General features: G+C 42.6%; 1 long non-coding RNA gene across 1 annotated transcript; it reads left to right on the forward strand.

The window, feature by feature from the left end:
- Nucleotides 1-82: 82 nt before the first annotated feature.
- LOC114892934 lies at nucleotides 83-17,270 on the forward strand. Its single transcript, XR_003792795.1, has 6 exons — nucleotides 83-2,442; nucleotides 3,271-3,415; nucleotides 6,121-6,234; nucleotides 9,573-9,671; nucleotides 14,261-14,314; nucleotides 17,108-17,270. It is a non-coding gene; the product is annotated as an uncharacterized LOC114892934 (long non-coding RNA).
- The last annotated feature ends 2,626 nt before the right edge of the window (nucleotides 17,271-19,896 follow it).

Consider the following 19,896-nt stretch of genomic DNA (forward strand, 5'->3'; position numbering starts at 1 on the left):
AATAACCTATTTCACAGGGTGGTTATGTGGATTCAAAATGAGGTGTATAGCAAACTCAGCCCTTTGGGCTTCACCACTTGCTAAGAGATTTCATTTGAAGAATAGAGAACTCACATATCAAAGTCAACATATAAAGAGCCTTTCTCACTTCACCCGCCACCCACAGTGAAAAAGCCCTCTGTGCTGTCCAGAAGTGGACCCAGGATGGAGTGTCCAGCATGAGTGTGAGTGGCCTTTGACAGTGTCAGGAGAGTGCTCAGGAAGATAGATCAGAGGGCCCGCCCCTTCTGTTTCTCTGGGGAGTCGCAGTGAGAACATCCCCTTCTAGCCATTTAATACACAGGCAGCCAAGAAAATCATTTATAGAGTATTTTGCTTTCGTGCTCAATATACTGCCACTTCTTCCCAGTATGTAATGGGGTTACAGTGTTTGCCTTAAATCTGTGGCTGACTTCTGCCAGATATTTCCTTAACTCCCAATCCCTTGAACCCCTTCCTCCAGCCTTCTGGGGGCTCATCTCCTGCAAACTGATTCAAAGGTGCTGCGTTACAATCAGATCTTTCAGAACATGCACTTCTATAAAGTTTTTTGACGTTTTAGTCAAAGCAAAAACAAAAAATAAGCCTGAACTTATTACCCTCTACTGAGGGGATTAATGAAGGAACACTTAAGCACTATTGTATGTATCACTCAACTTTAAAAGACATTTTTTTGGTCTACTTTTTTGGTTTTGTTTTTTTGTTATTTTTCCCCTTGGCAGTGAGAGTGTGAAGTCCTAACCACTGGACCTCCAGGGAATTCCCAAGACATATTTTTTTAAAAAAAGAATATGAGACTGTTAATATTCTTTCTTTTCCCCTAAATGGTTTTTTGCTCAGAGAGGAATGGATATGCATCATTGTTTTGGAGGATTTGTTTAGTTAACGTTAGACCTAGTGGTTAATTTTTTTTTTTTTTTTGGCCTCGAGGCTTGTCGGATCTTAGTTCCCAGACCAGGGATTGAACCACGGCAGTGAAAGCGCTGAGTCCTAACCACTGGACCACCAGGGAATTCCCTAGACCTAGTGGTTTAAAAGATCTTTAATAGCTATGCATGATTATTTTTATTTTTAAGGGCTATTTTATTTAGGAAATAAATGTAATTTTTAAAGATTACATAAAATCTCACCACCTAAAGATAGCCACGATTAACATTGTGATGTACTTCCAAGCTTTTCTCTATGTTCATGTGTACTGGTGAAATACATGTAAAAGAATGGCAAGATATGCCTCTGTGGCTCTCTGTGCTTGAATTAGCCCATGTGGTTATTTTCAGATCCATATAGTTAGAAAGCCTCTGGAAGCAGAGACCATATTTCTTTTTCTTTTGAATTCTTTCCAGGTACATAGTAGGCCTCTGAACTTGGTGGATATATGACAAATGTGAGTTAAACTAATGAATGTGTAAACAAGCTATAAACTATGCACTTACATAATGTCATTATTTTAAACATTTGCTTCTTTAAATGCTTCCACCTGTAACAAGACTCATGACAATACAAGATATGTATTATTTCCCTTTTCTTTTTGCATCCCTGCATATTGATTTTTTCCATCTACCTTTATAGGAGGATACATTGAAATAAGGAAAATATTTTCATGAAAGCTTAGTGTAAAGAAGAAATTTGTAAGTTCTAGTTACTGATGTGATGTTGGATGGTTGAACTACTATAGTTTTATGGCTCATGATATACGAGAGAGTTTCATTTGTTTCTTGGGTACATTGTTTAGTGTAGTAGTAACCTGATTGATGTAGTTTACAAATGCTTTCACCAGACAATAATAGAAGTGCACAGCACCATATCTAAATGCCATAATCCTTTCTCATAAATTGATATTCTTAGGGAATTCTGGGAGCTCAAGACTAGGTGATTGTTCTGATTAGGAGGACACTGATAGGTATCATACTAATGCCACTGAGCAGCAAATCATCAAAAGCCAAGTGCTACAGTATGCCTGCTGCCGTCCAGTTCACTGAGTAACTAACTAAGCATCCCCACATCCAGCCCCACTGTGGGACCAAGGGAATGTGCATGGGAGCCCATGTCTCTAGGAAGTCCCTCCAGGGCCACTAATCACTGACACTTATCAAACAGGGGTCAAGATGGGCCCGTATTATCATTGCTCCATCACGCAGCTGTAGCCTGCATGAGAAGGTAGTGAGGTCTGCTAGGTGATCCAAGACAGGGAAGGTCCTTTGGTCTGAGTGATTAGAGGAACTCAGCTGAGTCATGTTTTGGAGTGCAAGCTTGGATCTGAAACAATCTTTTTTTCCCCCCGTGTTGGTTATCTATTTTATTTATTTATTTATTTTAAATATTATATTTTTATTTTCTCATGGAAGACAAAGGTGACCTTTATTCAAATGGTGAAGAAGAATGACTTCTAGATGATGTCCAAAGGTGATACAACTTTTTTTTTTTAACATCTTTATTGGAGTATAAATGCTTTACAATGGTGTGTTAGTTTCTGCTGTATAACAAAGTGAATCAGCTATATGTATACATATATCCCCATATCCCCTCCCTCTGGCATCTCCCTCCCACCCTCCCTATCCCACCCCTCTAGGTGGTCAGAAAGCACTGAGCTGATCTCCCTGTGCTATGTGGCTGCTTCCCACTAGCTATCTGTTTTACATTTGGTAGTGTATATATGTCCATGCCACTCTCTCACTTCATCCCAGCTTACCCTTCCCCCTCCTCGTGTTCTCAAGTCCATTCTCTTCATCTGCATCTTTATTCCTGTCCTGCCCCTAGGTTCATCAGAGCCTTTTTTTTTAAAATTCCATATATATGTGTTAGCATACGGTATTTATTTTTCTCTTTCTTACTTACTTCACTCTGTATGACAGACTCTAGGTTCATCCACCTTACTACAAATAACTCAATTTCGTTTCTTTTTATGGCTGAGTAATATTCCATTGTATATATGTGCCACATCTTCTTTATCTATTCATCTGTCGCTGGACACTTAGGTTGCTTCCATGTCCGGGCTATTGTAAATAGAGCTGCAATGAACATTATGGTACATGACTCTTTTTGAATTATGGTTTTCTCAGGTTATATGCCCAGTTGTGGGGTTGCTGGGTCGTATGTATGGTAGTTCTATTTGTAGTTTTTTAAGGAACCTCCATACTGTTCTCCATAGTAGCTGTATCAATTTACATTCCCACCAACAGTGCAAGAGGGTTCCCTTTTCTCCACACCCTCTCTAGCATTTGTTGTTTGTAGATTTTCTGATGATCCCCGTTCTTGGATCTGAAACAATCTTGAAAGCACCACGTAGATGGAGCGGGGCAGGGCTTGGCCCTGACGAACATGGGAGTCGACAGACCCAAGTAGGATATCCAGTCCCACAACTTATGTGGGGTCTAAGGTAAGAAACTTAACCTCTCTGTATTTATTTCCTATTGCTGCATAACAAATTACTGCAAACTTAGTGGCTTAAAACCACACACGTTTAGTCCCTCATGATGTTAGGAGTCTGAGCGTGGCTTAGTTGGATCCTCTCTGTTCAGGGTCTCACGAAGCTGCCACAAGGTATCTGCCAGGCTGGATTTTATTTGGAAGCTGTACTGGGGAAGAATCTGCTTCCAAATTCATTCAGGTTGTTGTCAGAATTCATTTCCTTGAGGCTGTATGACTGAATATATGACTGAAGTCCCCCACTTTTTGGTGCTTGTCAACTGCCCTCAGGTTCTAGAGGCTTTCTGAAATTCTTTGCCACATGAGCTTCTCCCATATGGCTGCTTACCTCATCAAACCTGCAGGGAGAGTCTCTGAGTGCAGCCTGCTAAAACAGACTTGTCTTATGTGACATGAGGTAATCACGGCAGTGACACCCCACCACATTTGCCATGTTCTGTTAGAGCCAAGTGACAGGTCCCTCCCACACTCAGGGGAGGAGATTACACAAATGTGTGAACACCAGGAGGTAGAATCATTGAGTTATTTTATGGTCTCTCTGCCACAGTCCCTGAGCCTAATCTGTAAAGTGGTATAAAAATAAGGGTGGTTATGTGGATTCAAAATGAGATAACATATAGCAAGTGTTTGCATGGGTGCCTGACACATAGTAAGCATTCAGTAAATGTCAGTGATGATGATGGTGACAATCATTGGTGATAACCAATGGCTATCCTGATAAATGCTTACAATCTTCCTAAATCATGGGGACCCTTGTAAGAACTCATGAGAGTATACAGAATTTCAAGTTTTGAACTTGTGTTTTTCAAAGGAGAGCGTCAAGTCAGTTGTCTATGTGATATGGGGAGGATGGTGATGGCATTGATTATCTAAGGCAGTACAAAATTCAGGAATAATATCTAACTTGACTTTGAAATAAATTTTAAGGTTTTTTTTTCTTTCTGATTATTTTTGCTTAGGCAAATTATTCCATATTACAGAGGAACTCTAATTACTCTAATTTACTTCATTCCTTCCCTATTGATGGACATTTAGTTTGAAACTATATTGTTACCAACAGTGCTGCAATCAACAGCCTTCTATGTATATTCTGTACATTTGTGTGTTCCTGTAGGAAAAAGTTATTCAACCATTAATTGACAGCTTGTTATGTATCATATCAGACATTGTGCTAAGTGCTGAGTAAATAAGACAGATATGCTACCTTTCCTCATGGTCCTTATAGTCAATTAAAGATTACAGGCATTAAACAAATAATTCCAAGTATGGGGTGTGTGTTATAGGAGGACCTAATATAGTAGGGAGGAGGGTGAGTATGTTGCAGGACAAGGGGAGCAAGAGAACGGTCATGTCCCTGGTCTTGGGTGTCCCTAGAATGGGTGCCATGTGAGGGTCCTTGGCTTTGCCCAGGAAAGAATTCAAGAGCAAGCCAAAGCAAAGTGGAAGCAAGTTTATTTAGAGAGATACACATTCCATAGGCAGAATGTGGTCTGTCTGAGAAGGCGAGAGCAGCCCTGGGATATGGGGTTGTTAGTTTTTATGAGCTGGGTAATTTCATATGCTAACGAGAGGGAGGAATATCCTAATTATTTGAGGGAAGGGGTGGGGATTTCCACCCCTTCCCTCAAATAATTGGGCCACTGCCCACTTTTTTGCCTTTTATGGTCAGCCTCAGAACTGTCATGACTCTGGTGGGTGTGTTATTTAGCATGCTAATGTATTACAATGAGCATATAATGAGGCTCAAAAGCTACTGGAAGTCACATCTTCTGCCATCTTGGGCCTAGTTGGTTCTAACCATTTTTTGCTGTATCCTGTTTTTCTCAATAGCTCTGTCATTCTTTTAATGGTTGCACCCTTCTCCCTCCCTTTCCCTCTCAAGGTGAGGTCAGATGCAAGGACATGAAGGTAGCAAAATTTGGAGCGGCCAGAGAAAACAGATAAGGCCATCTCCAGAAAAGGGATAAAATCTTGTGATCCAGGGAATGAGGATTTTGACAACATTCCTGGGGCATGAGATTAAGATGGGGAGGGGTCTGGTCTTTGGTTGTCACTTAGCCACACTGGTATCTGCTAAAGTCTCTGAAATCTACTCTGGACCTTGGTCACTGGTCCACATGGGTCATTGCCACCTCAACCCTTGTTCCAAGTCAGGTCCAGGGATGTTCCTTGTTATGCTCCGTATTTCTGCTGAATGCACAGAATTCGTGTGTTTCCTCAGCCTTGAATCACTCTGTGAAGCTGAAACCCTGTGCTATCCCAGAGCCACTCTCAGCAGACTTCATAATTTCAGCCTTCTCCCTTCACAGAAGAGGAAGCTGAGCCTCTGGGAGGCTGTCTAGATTCTCTCTGCCTAGGCACACCACGTGGACATTTCTTCTCTGAGATCATGGTACCTCTAGTGGGCACTACCTAAGAAGTGAGGCATGCCTTCACTTTGCTCTCTGATCTCATGAACCTTCATGGATAATTCTCCATGTTCCCCTCCTGGGCTCATTTTTCCTCATACGCTCCCTCTTCCTCAATTCCAAAGAACCTAATCTTCTTGGGAGGAAGCTTTGATCTAATTCATCACCTATGTTCCCAAATTTGTTGCATGGCTTTTGAGATTCAAAAGCCCAAAGCCAATTACTTTGTTCTCTGCTCTTCTCTGAGGTATCCATTCCCCAAGGCAATGAATGCCTGAATGAGGGAGAAGAGCAAGAAGTGCAAAGAAATACAGGGAAAAAAAATGTTTAATATTTCAAATTTATCAATCCATCATAAACGGTAAGTTGCATCCGGTAGCCATGCAATAAATATGTGTGTGTTTGAATCTGTTAAAGGATGAAACAGTTTTCGGAGGGACTTTCTTGATGCCTTTAAATCAGGCTGTTAGGGAATATTTTCCTTGGGAAAAGATGATTTATGAGTGGCAATCCCTGATAAAGCAAATATTGTGTAATACTCACTTTCCTTGGATGCATCTAAGCCCTAAAGCAAGAATTACTTAAGTTTAAAATTAGGTACATGAATATTCATAGCAGCATTACTCATAAATAGCCAAAAAGTGGAAACAACCCAAATGTCCATCAGCTGATGAATAGATAAATATAATGTGGCATATCAATGCAATGCAATAAAAAGAATCCATACTGATACATGCTATAACACGTTTGAACCTTGAAGACATTATGCTAAGGAAAAGAAGGAAGTCACAAAGACTGCTTATCATATAATTCCATTTATATGAAATGGAATAAGCAAACCCACAGAGGCAGAATGTAGATTAATAGTAGCCTAGGGCTGCCAGGGGAGGAGAGAAATGTTGGGATTGGGGATGATGGCTAAGCGGTGCTGGGTTTCTTTTTGGAGTATTGGAAATATTCTAAAATTGATTATGGTGATGGATGCATAACTCTGAATATACTAAAAGCCATTGAATTGTATGCTTTAAGTGGTCAGTTACATAGTGTGTAAATTGTACTCACTATAGCTGTTAAAAAAAACCTTGATATTTAAATTGTAGTAGCTTCAGTTTATAGAGTTAGAAAAGTGAAGCCTAATATGAGAGTTTGTTTCTATGTATTTGAATAACTTTTTCATTATTTAAAAGTGAAATGTTTTCCTTTCTGTAGATCTAGGGCTGAATGTAAACTCACAATTTCCTTATTGGTATATATTAGCCTTTTGGGGGTCAGTACTCAGTATTTCTCTTACCCAATGAAGTTTTATTACCGAACACTAGTTTGTGTGCCTGACATGCAGTGAGGCCAGACAAACTGAAATGCCACAGTTTGGGGCAGAGAAAGTGTTACTGAGTCCAAGTTCACTCTGGTCACCACACGACAGACCAATAAATTGGGAGACGTGGTGTTGAGGCGAGGAATAGCGACTTTATTCAGAAAGCCGGCAGACCGAGAAGATGGTGGACTAGTGTACCCAAAAAACCATCTTACTGGGGTCTGGATGCCCGTTTCTTTTATAGAACAGAGAGGGGGAGGAGGTGAGGAAGTAAAGTAAAAAGGCCATTTATCTTGCAAAATATCTCCTCACTTGGCCCTCATTGGGGAGGGGATGTATTCATTTCTTCTTTTCTGCAGCCATTCGCAGATGGGCAGGGTCAGAATGTCTCTCTGTGAGCTGAACAAAGGCCTTTTAGTCTAACAGTCAGGCAGAGGGACAGGGTTCCCTGTGGCAGGCCATTATGTATGCTTATGGCTATAGACAGTGATTATAATAACAAAAGCAACGAAAAGCAAAGGTTAAAGTAAAAGAAACAGAACCAACACGGAGTCAGAATTTGCTCTTCCCTGTTACAAAAGGTTTATTGCATGGCCAAGCAAGGAGAACCAGTGGCTCACACTCAAAAAATCCAAATTCCCCAGTGGTTTTCAGGGAGAAGATTTTATAGGCAAAATTTGGGGTGAGGGCTGGAGGGTGTGTAACTGTTTTCTGATTGGTTGGTGGTGAAGTAATAGGGGGTGTTACAGGATTGTCAATCATCAGCTTTCTGGTTTCAACCAGTCTGGAGTCTCAGCATGTATAGTTACCATCTTGCACCTGGGTGGAGGCCTTAGTTACTGCAGAAGAATTCAAAGATACTGTTATGTATATCCCTTGAGGAGGAACCAGGACCCTGCTTTAATAGCTGCACTACTGTTTCTTGATTGCTCCTCCTTTGTTTCTGCATTCCCTCACTTTCCCGATTAGCAACTGTTTGAATCTGCTCTTTGGAACTAAGGGAAAGTCTAGGAGGCTGAATGAAGCCTATTTCCTACAAACGAGAAATGGAGGACACACAAAGGATTTGTACCTGAGAGGGTCCCACAGGGTCCTGCTCGGTTTCAGTTTCAAAATTTACAAAATTGGGGCTTCCCTGGTAGCGCAGTGGTTAAGAATCCGCCTGCCAATGCAGGGAACACGGGTTCGAGCCCTGGTCCGGGAAGATCCCACAGGCCATGGAGCAACTAAGCCCATGCACCACAACTACTGAGGCTGCACTTTAGAGCTCGCGAGCCACAACTACTGAAGCCCGTGCGCCTAGAGCCCATGCTCCACAACAAGAGAAGCCACTGCAATGAGAAGCCCGCGCACCGCAACGAAGAGTAGCCCCCGCTCACCGCAACTAGAGAAAGCCCGCGTGCAGCAACGAAGACCCAACACAGCCAAAAGTAATAAACAAATAAAACAAATAGATTTATTTTTAAAAATTTACAAAATTGAAATTATTCAGATTTAATTTTCAGAATTTATTTATGTACAGAAAATATACAAACCAAAAGCATTTGAAGGCAATAGTGAATTTTTCTGACAAGTGATACAACATTTGTAGTTTTCATGTCATGATCCAGTTAAATCCATTTTGTTTTATTACTGAACCAGATTTAGGTCTGCTTGCCTGCTCAGTAAAGCCAATCTACTGACACCAGGTTGTGTGAAGGAAAGTGCTGTGTTTATTGCAGGGTGCCAAGCAAGGAGTCCAGGGCAGCTAGTGATCTAAACTCCTCCATGGGTTTCAGCAAAGCATTTTTAAAGGCAGGGTGAGGGAGGGGTGTCCCAGGGTATGTGATCAGCTTGTACACAATTCTCTGACTAGTTGATGGTGAGGTAACAGGGTGGTGTCACTGGGGTTAACATTATCAATCCTTAGGCTCCAGTAGGTCTGGGGGCTACATGGTCATCAAGTAGTTAATTTCTTTCATTTGGTGGGGTTTTAACATCTATAAAACAACTCAGTGAATATGATAGGGACAGAGTAAAGGGACAAAGTAGGTGATTAAATAGTTAATCCCACTAAGGGATTGTAATTAAAGAAAAAAGTATGGGAGACCCCTGTAAATTAATGATTACTGAAGAAAGCTTAACCACAAAACCAAGCAGTCTTGCTTAGCAACAAAACCATACAACAGAAGCATGAGACATGCCCCAAAAGAATAAAACAGTGGTGGCATGAGACCCACATCCTGCCCAGTGAGGTAGTAAGTTAACGATTCCTAGAACATGCTCCTCTGCACACACCAAAAAAATATATAAGGAAAAGGTGACAATATACTAAAACCTGAGATGACTTGCCATTTTTAACGTATGTTGTTGCCTTTTTGCTTATTTCAATTGTGCCATGACAGTCCCAGCTTGACCATGTAAGGACAAGAAAACTCCCCTGCCTGACGTGGAGGAGGAGCTGATGATGGAAGCGTGACATCTACCCAAGAATGAGGAAGAAGGTGGCCTTCTCCCTACTTTTCCTTTGATTATAAAACTGTAGCCCACTAAGTTCTCAGGGCATGGCACCCTCTCACCCTCCCACTTGTAAAAGGTGTCCTATTCTATTTATTTATTTTTTTGGCTGAGTTGGGTTTTCATTGCTGCGCGTGGGCTTTCTCTAGTTGTGGCAAGTGGGGGCTACTCTTCGTTGCGGTGTGCAGGCTTCTCATTGCAGTGGCTTCTCTTGTTGCAGAGCACGGGCTCTAGGCATGTGGGTTTAAGTAGTTGTGGCACACGGGCTTAGTTGTTCCACGGCATGTGGGATCTCCCCGGACCAGGGCTCGAACCCGTGTCCCCTGCATTGGCAGGCGGATTCTTAACCACTGCATCACCAGGGGATCCCAAAAGCATCCTATTCTAATAAATCACTTCTTATCTATCACTTTGCCCCTCACTGAATTCTTTCTGCACTGAGACATAAAGGACCAGAGCTTCTTTGAGCCCCCTAAATGCCACCTAGCGATTTAAAATGTGCATCAGATACTGTTATCTAAGTACTTCAGAGAGGAGCTAAAGCAGAGGATATGGGGGAAGGCCCCATAGGGTCCTGCTTGGTTACACTTTTTTCCCCTGCTCCATCTTCTCTTATTATCCATTATTCTGGTACAAAGAGCAGGCTGTCTAAGTACAAGTGGCTGGGGTGAGAGTTGGTAGCAATATAATTCAGTTGCTGGGCCAGGCAAGCATGTTTTGAAGTCTGACCTCTTCAATACAATAACATTTTTGCATGATTAAGTCTGCACTGTTTGTTCCAAAACATTACCTTGCAAAGCAGGATGGTCTGTGCCTAGACAGCATCCCAAGCTTGGTCCTCGTGGTTTGTGAACAAGGATCTGAATACTGAAGGCTTGTATGGAGTTGACCATGGACTGGATCAAGCACAAATGGCCACACCAGGGATGCACACAGGGAAGTGGGACAGCCATGCCTCACATTTCCTATGATATTAGCGCTAGCAGGTTCTGCCTCTAAGGACCCAGGGCTTATAGGCCAGGGCACATCAATGCATTTGCAGACTCTAGAATCACCATTAGAAAGTCATGTCCTCCAAGGCTTATGGAGAGGCTGCCTGTCCCTCACAGAGCTTGTGTGGACAGAGGATGGACTTCAGTTTTAGATTATGGCTAATTGGAAAATATTTTACTTTCTGGACTTTTTGAGCAGGGTAATCACTCCTCCTCCAAGCCCCTAAGCGGCCCCCTTTAACTCCACTGATAACAACTGCATGAAAGTGTCTTTTAATTTTTAAATACATGTTTGAAAAATACAGAGAAGTCGAAAGAAGGATATTTTAAAAAAAAACATACTAAGATATACCCACTGTTATCACTTTAGTATATATTAGTGCTGTCCAACAAAAAGAGAAGATGAACTAGAAATATGAGCTGTGCTTGTAATTTTAAAATTTCTAGTACAACATTAAAAAAGGTTAAAAGAAACAGGTGAAATGAATTTAAATAGTACTTTAACTTAATATATACAAAATATATCAACAGATGATCAACATTAAAATTAATGGGATATTTTACATTCTTTCGTACCATATTTGAAGCCTAGTGTGTATTTTGCATGTATAGTATATCTCACCACATTCCAAGTGCTCAGTAGCCACGTGTGGTCAGTGCCTGTAACATTGAACAGTTCAAGGCTGTGTGTGTGTGTGTGTGTGCGCACGCACACACGTGCGCACTGTGAACCTTCACTTAAATTTGGTTCCAATGTTGTACCAAAGGAGGGAGCACTCAGCCTCTCTTACCAGCGTGCCCAGGTGTGCGTGTGGGGCAGAGATAAGAGGGAGAGGCGAGGCTTAAAAGCTGTCGGTTGTCAATCAACAAAAAAAGGACCTCTCTCTATGTGTGTGTGTATATATATATTAATATCTATCTGTCTATCTATCTATCTAGTTATATAAAGTATTCTTCCAGATGAGGAAAGATATTCAAAACTACATGTTAAAAAAATTAAGTGGGGGGTAAATTGGAAGGCACAAAAAGCTTAAGACTTAGCAGAAGAAGACTGTTTTATATATAGCAAAAATGGACCAGTTTGGGGATGGACACACAACAACCACTCCCACTAGCAAATGCGGCCCAATCATGGCTCCTAAGACAGAACTGAGACCTGGGGCACTTACTTGCTGCTCCTTTTCCCGGAATGTTCTCCATCCCCCTACCCCGGGCTTCTCCCTCACTTCTTTCCATCTCTGTCAAGTCTTACCTCCTCTACCTCATCTGAGAGGTCATCCTGTTCGTTGACACCATCTGAATAGAGGTTCCCTTGCCCCTGTTATTCTCTCTTCCCTCTTGGCTTCATGTTTCTTTGAAGCAGCCACCACTTACAGGATTTGTTATTTTGTTTGTAGTTGATCTCCCCCATGAAACTGGAAGCTCTGTAGGGCAGGGGTTCAGGTCTTTTTATTCACCACTTTGGTCCCAGCACTTAGAGAAGAGGCTGGCACACAGTAGGTTCTCAGTGTGTGGTTGTTGAATGAATGCCTGATTGATTAGGAGAAGGAAAGGATGTGGATACTTGGAAAGAGGAGCCAGCAGGCCCCACCATTGGTGCTAATAAATGTTTTCATAAAAGACAAAGTCATGATTTTTCTTTTTTTAAGAAAAGCAATTTTGTTTTCAAGTACCTAGAATGATATTAGGCTAACTAAGGATTTCTGGAATGCTTTGGGATTTCTTTTAATGAATAGATGAAAATTATATCTAATTAGCATTAATTTTTATGTGTAAATGGGTACATCCAAATTGTATGAAAGCAGTTCTCTTGAATAATTTAAACATCCTCTTCACCCTACAAAGCATTTAGCACACTCTTCCCTCAAAGATTTTATTAATGGGAACTGAAATCATGAGGTCGAAATGCAAAATAAAAGAGATTTTTTTTCTTTATGCAGGCATGCAACTGAATACCTCAGAAGTGGGTAGACCCAAGAATCAGATTCTAGGGATCCTGGGAAGTTAACTCAATGGCCTCTGATAACCTCAAATTTATTTAAAAAAATATAGGAAGAAGGGAAAGCCTTCTTTGTTGTAGAATTCAAATTAATATATAAAGAATGATGGAAATAGAAAATCACCATTAGGCAAAACTATTGCTGCAGGCCGATGTCATCACTGTATGCTAAAATTAGTGGGTGAAAGTATGATGAGAAAGAGGATATTAACACAGCCTCAGAGTATCTCTCCACAAGATAGCTATATTAATTCTCAAGGGAAAAACAGAACCTTCACAGTGGAGAAGCATGGGAGACACCACCTACACCAGGTGATCGAAGTTAACATCACCAGTCCTGAGGATCTGTACATCAACTCTGAGGACCACCTGATGTGATTCACTGAGAAGGCACAATATCACTGTGTGGGATCCTTGGCAAAAATGCAGAATCCACATTTTTTTTTTTTTTTTGACCATGCCCCACAACACATGGGAGCTTAGTTCCCCAAGCAGGGATTGAACCCATGCCCCCTGCATTGGAAGCGTGGAGTCTTAACCACTGGACCACCAGGGAAGTCCAAGAATCCACATTTAATCATGAGGAAATATCAGGCAAACCCAAACTGCGGGACATTTTACAAAATAACTGATAGCTGCTCTTCAAAAATGTACTGATAACGAATGATTAAGGAAGACCAAGGAATTTGTATTTGAGGTGATGATGGGGACATGAAATTATATGCCATGTTGGATCCTGGTTTAGATCCTGGGCCAGAAAAAGGACCTCGGTGGGACAATTAGCAAAATTTGCATAACATCTATGGATTAGTTAATAGTCTTGTATCACCGTTAATTTCCTGGTTTAAATACTTGTACTAAGATTATGGATGATGCTAACATTAGGAGAAGCTGGGTCATAGTTATAAGGCAACTCTTATACTATTTTTGCAATTTTTTTCTATGTCTGAAATGAATTCAAAATAAAAACTCAAAAAAAGATAGATGTATTTACTTGGTAATCTGAACTAAGCATAGTAATAATGTTAACAGTAGTAATACTAGCTGTTATGGGTTGCATTTTGTCCCTCACTCCAATTCACAGGTTGAAGTTCTAATACTCTCAGGAATGTCACCTTATTTAGAAATAGGGTCAGTGCAGATGTAATTAAGTTAAGGTGAGGTCATACTGGAGTCGGGTGTCCCCCTAATCCAATATGTCCTTACAAAAAGGGGAAATTTGGACACAGGCAGGAACACAGGGAGAACACCATGTGGAGATTAAGGCAGAGATTGGGGTGAGGTAGCAGAAGTCAAGGAACGCCAAAGATTGCCAGCAAACCACCAAAAGCTAGGAGAGAGGCATGGAATAGATTCTCCCTTGCAGCCCCTAGAAGAAATCAATCTTGCCGACAGCTTCATCTTGGACTTTGAGCCTCTAGAACTGTGAGGCAGTAAATTTATGTTGTTTAAGCCACCTGGTTTGTGGTACTTTGTTACATCAGCCCTAACAAACTAGTACAATAGTTAGCATTTATTGAGAACTTAGAACGTTGAGCTCTTCACATGCATTATCTCATTTTATCTTCACCCCATCCCTTTGCAGAAGGCGTTATTATTGCTTCCAATTTATAGCTGAGAGGATTGATGCGTAGAGTGGGTAAGTAACTTGCCCTGGGTCACACAGCTAGCAAATGGCGGGGTGGGTTAAAACCTCTATAGTCTGACACCAGCATATTCCTATCCACTGCACACACTTCTGGATTCCAATGACAAAGATTTCTTATGGGATGTGAAATGGTTACCTTTGATTAATTTCTCTCTGTACATCATATATAAATTCCAGAGATGAAAAATAGTCAAGTGCACACGTGGGTACCCTATCTTGTTTCCTTACCACCCATTCCTCCACAACCACCCCAGCCTGGTGGAATCAAATGTCTGCCTCCTTGGAAACACTGAACTTCCTCTGTCTTAGTTCTCCCAAGAAAGGAGTGTTAGTCATTAAGGAGAGATTCCATTTTGAATGTGAGCAACTAATTTAAGCGAATATTTGGGATTAAACTCAGTCATTCAGATACATGGGAGACTGCACTCTGGGGCAGTTGAGCTACTTTAAAAAAAGTGGAGAGCAAACATTTCCTCTATTTTAAAGCAAAGAATCTGAGAGAGAATTGCCCACTGGGTTTCATTTGTTTGCCTTCTTGAGTCATTCCTTCATTCAATTAACCTTTATTGAGCACCCCTGGGCTTCTTGGCGCTGGGCTCAGCCAGCATAAACTGACAAAGAAGACAGTCCTAGCTTTCAGTTAGTCTCTCATTCAGGGTTGGTCCCAAGGCAAAAAAGCTGGAGGTGAAAGCTTTTGAAAACAAATCCCCGTTTCTCAATTGTAACCCATCTCCTCATAGGCATTGTTTTCTGAATGACTGAAGCTAATTTTTTTCTATTACATGCTGGTGATTCCCAGCTCCCTATCTCCAGTCCAAATTTCACTTACAGGCTCCAGATCCATATATCCAAAGTTTATTGGATGCTCCAATTGGTTGTCCCATATATATGTCCACAGATGGAACGTGGAACTCATCATCTTTATTCCCTAATCTTTGTTCCTTCCCCACTCAATCCTCCTCCTCCCCTCTCAGTGAATGGTACCACCAGTGACCAAATTGATCAAGTCAGAAACCTCTCAGTTCCATGTAAGTAAGGACTGTTTGTTTATGCTGAGGCAACATTCTGTGTCTAGCTCAGTCTTGGACCATGTACTGTGGAAGATACTAATAACGACCTGATGAGCGAATGAATGAATGGGCTTCATTCTTGCATCCTTGATTCTTCTCTCTTAGCACTCATGTCCAACCCTTAGGCCCTGTCATTTCTCTCCATCATTTGTTTCAAAGTAGTCCTCTCATCTCCATCCCTTACCAGCATTTTCCCAGTCCAAACTGTCACAATCTCTCACCTGTACCACTACTGTGACCTAGAGGTTCTCAAACTGTGTTCTGCAGAGTTTAGGGATGTTGAGGTGCCACCCCAGGGCTCTCAATGGTGAATAGGGAGGTGGGACTGAGTGGTGGGAAGCTTCAGTCAGAGCAGTTCTGCTTTTGTTTGCTTTACATGTAGGACTTTATAAAAAATTAATTTTTAATTATGCAGGAAATCTACTAATATATCCTTCTGGTAAGGAATTAGAACATTGTAGACACAATTAAAGCCCCTTTGGTACCCATCCTCCCCAGTCCCCTTGTATGTTGGAAATTCATTTAAGATTTCCATTTGAACAAAGGGATCCTGGCTCAAACAAGTTAGAGAACCACTGGTCTGGTTAGCCTCTAAGGACCCCAAAAGTGCAAAAAAGGGGGATTTCAGAGAAAAGGGCAAGCCACTGCTGGAGAATGTTCCACAAGGTTGAGTGGAAACCCATGCAATGGTTTGCTGAAATGCAGTGTTGCTCTGGGTGCTGTAATTCGGGGGCAATGTCACTGCTGTGTACTGGCAGTGTACCCAGGAGAGGGCTGGTGGGTGGGAGGACATAGATTTATGAGTTAGAATGGAAAGGCTTGTGTACATGTCCCAAACCTGCCCTCATTTCCATGGGGAGGGAAGATGAGGTGGCATTAGGACTGCTTCTTTTTGGCCTGACTTTAGAAAAACAGCAAAAGCAACTAACGTTTGTTGTATACTTGCTGGGTGCTGGGTGCTCCGAGCCTGGTCTCAGGTAGCCCTCACAGCATCCCTGGGAGGTGATGGCACTGCCAGCATGCTTGTTTTAGAGGTGAGGAAACTGAGGCAGAAGGAGGTTAAGGAATTGCCTAGGGGCACATCACTGGTTAGTAGGGTGTGGGGACTTGAGCCCAGGGCCAGATGCACCCCACCCCCACCACTCTGCGCTACTACGTCCAGGCACTGCCTGCTGCCATCTTAACTCCATCCCACCTGTTTGAGTGCTGGGTGTGGGAAGGGCAGAGCTGACTGGACACTGTGGTTTGTCTAAGATTTATCCCCCTGACTTTCCCTCTCCCTCAAACTCCAGGGCCGTGGGCAGAATGCTCAGTTCCCTGGAGCCCCCCTCGCTCAGGTTAGCAAGCAGCCAGGGAAGACGCCAGGTGGGCTGGAGTGAGGGGCAGTGGAGAGCCGGTTTGTGCTCCTTATGAAAGGAGATGGGAGATTAGCAAGAAGCTGCAGAGCCCTGCAGCCCATCCTGTACGGGCACCCACCAGGTGAGAGGATGAGCACGACCGCAGGCCCCGGGACCCAGGCCTGCGTGGAGGAAAGTGCAAATCAATTCTGCTTCCTGCAGAAGGAGGCTTTTCAGTATGCGTACCTGGTCTCCTCCCCCTTTGGCCCGAATGCTGATTTTATTTTTGCATTTTATGAGCTTGAGAGAGGGAATTCATTTCCTTGGTATAATATGAGCCTCTGGAGTAATCTTGTCCAAATACATTTTGCTCACAGATTCTGTCCTGGAAGAGGGGCCATACTGAAATGAAATGGAAAGAGATGATTAAGACCTGATTTATAGGTAAGGTGAATTGGAAGGTTTACGCCAAATTATTGCATCCAGGAAGGTGAAAGGGAATGACAGCCTCTTCCTAGGAGATGGAAACCTTTATAAAAAGAAATATTTAGGGTGCACGTACTCTTATGCCAGCCAGGCTATGTTTTAATATATTCCACCATGTTTGTCCCCTTTTTCTCTCTCTCTAGACTGTACAATCCCCGAAGGCAAGAACTGGGTTCATTGCATCTTGGGCAATTTTATTTATAAGAAAGGGATTCTACACTGCAGAGGCTTTTTAATCTCAAGGGACTGAGCTGTCTCTTTCTTCCCCCTTGGCTGATTAATACTGCCTCCGTCCCAACCTAGTTCTTAGAGGCATTGGGGCCTCCTAACAATGATTCCTCCATCTCCCCACCCTTCAAAAGCACAGGGTCTAGAGTTATGCTTCTTTCAGGTGATAAGTAGTATGGTAAGGATATTAACACCAAGCTTTTATTGAGTACTTCCATGGATCAGGTATTTTTAAAAAACTAATTTATTTATTTGTTTTTATTTTTGGCTCTGTAGGGTCTTCGTTGCTGTGCTCAGGCTCTTTCTAGTTGCGGCGAGCAGGGACTACTCTTCCTTGCGGTGTGCAAGCTTCTCATTTTCGTGGCTTCTCTTGTTGCAGAGCACGGGCTCTAGGCGCACAGGTTTCAGTAGCTGTGGCTCGCGGGCTCTAGAGCGCAGGCTCAGTAGTTGTGGCGCACGGGCTTAGTTGCTCCACGGCATGTGGGATCTTCCAGGACCAGGGCTGGAACCTGTGTCCCCTGCACTGGCAGGTGGATTCTTAACCACTGCGCCACCAGGGAAGCCCTGGATCAGGTATTTTTCTAAGTGTTATTTCATTTAATCCTCACAACTACCCTGTGAGATAGGGACTGTTATTATCCCATTTTACACATGAGGAAACTGGGGGCTTGGGTTGCTCAAAATCACAGAGCTAGTCAGTGGAAATAGCTACCACTTTCTGGGTACTTACTATGGACCAGGAATTGTGCCAATCACATTAAACCGGTGATCTCATTTCATAGTGCTCTTAACCCTCAGGAAGTGACCGCCAGTGCTTAGAATTTAAAGCTTAAGCCTTTGGAAACCACGTGGGGGCAAGGTCTTTTTCACCCCTGTATCCAGAAAGTAGAGGATGGTGCCAGGGGCAGAGTGATGAACAATGTTTGTGGAGTGAATGAAGGAACAGCAAAGGTGTCTGTCCTATGGGAGCTACTTGCCCAGACCACCCCTCAACACACACACATCAACACATGTGAATCCTCCTGACACTCAGGCTGCCCTTGCAGCAGGCTACCTGACCATGGCTACCTCTCTGCAGGCAGGTAGGGTATCACCAGGACCCAACCTGGCATCGTTGGAAATCAAGTACTCCAGGCCTTCCCCAAGGTCGCACCAGCTGTAAGGGGCAGAACCAGATTTTCTGATGTCAGTTCCTTCCCGTGCTGGCCTGGCTCCTTTTTCTGACTTGGCCAACAGCCTCTCATAGATGAGGATCTGAATGTTTAGGAGGATGTCTTTATTCAATTTTCAGTTTATTCATTTTCTATTTTAAAAACAGAGAGTTGTTGTTTAATGGGTACAGAGTCTGGGAAGAAGAGTAAGTTCTGGAGATGGATGGTGGTGGTGGTTGTACAACAATGTGGCTGTACTTAATATCACTGAGCTCTACACCTAAAATGGTTAAAATGGTAAATTTTATGTTGTGTGTATTTTACCGCAATTAAAAAAACACAAATATGGGTCTGCTTTTCTAACACAACAAGACGGCTGGGGTAGGTACTCACAGGGGTTGGTTCAGCTCCTTGATGATATCGCTAGGGTCCCAGAGTCTTTTTATCTTTCCTGTCTTAGCATGATGGCTTCTATCCTGGGTGCAAGGCATCCTCTGAGACTTCTTAAATTTCATCTGCTGAAGAGAGGAAGAAGGAGGGGAAGGGTGATGTAAGCCATAGCTCTGTCTTTTAACAGAAAAACCCCCAGAAGAATTTTCTTACATCTCATGAGCCAGAACTGGGTCTCATGATCTTGCTGGGCAGCAAGAGCAACTGGAAAAGTGATTACTTAGCTTCCCAACCTTTGAGCTGAGGAGGGACATCAGGGAAGAAGGCAGTTGGGAGTGAGAATTGATTGTGTCCAGTGACCTGCCGAAGGTTACATGGTCACATAACAGGGCTGGGTAGGCCCAGGGCCCAGGCTCCCGGTGCCCCGTCCTGAGCTCTTTTGCTAGGACATTTGATGCATTTGTAGTGGCTAGTTTCCCAGTAGAAAGGACTGTCCTGGAGAATATTTTTCAAAGAGAAAAACTCTCCATTGCTTACATGTAACTGAAATTAATCAACTGCTAAGAGGCTGTGTTAGGAAAGCACTGGGCATTGGTGGAGCCAGGGCACCTGAGCGGTGCCCCAGGCTTGCCGGAAGTTTTGGGAAATATCCCCAGGTCTCTGTGCTTATGAAATGTGATTATGTTTTTCTTGTTTACTGTTGTTCATTAAGTACCCAGTAAGCGTTTTGGTATCTCTAGATGAAAGGCCCTTAGAAGAATGCATAGTTGTTATTAACCAACCATGTGCTATCAAGTGTGGGTTTACTAATACAAGATGATATATTTCAAATGTTGGATTAGAATGATAGAAATTTTACACTATCCCTCCAGGCCAGGAGTAGAGTGCAATAAGGGGTCCAGGTGACACTT

The sequence above is a fragment of the Monodon monoceros genome, unplaced genomic scaffold, assembly GCF_005190385.1.
Source record: "Monodon monoceros isolate NGI ecotype Baffin Bay Population unplaced genomic scaffold, NGI_Narwhal_1 Super_Scaffold_12, whole genome shotgun sequence".
NCBI lineage: Eukaryota > Metazoa > Chordata > Mammalia > Artiodactyla > Monodontidae > Monodon > Monodon monoceros.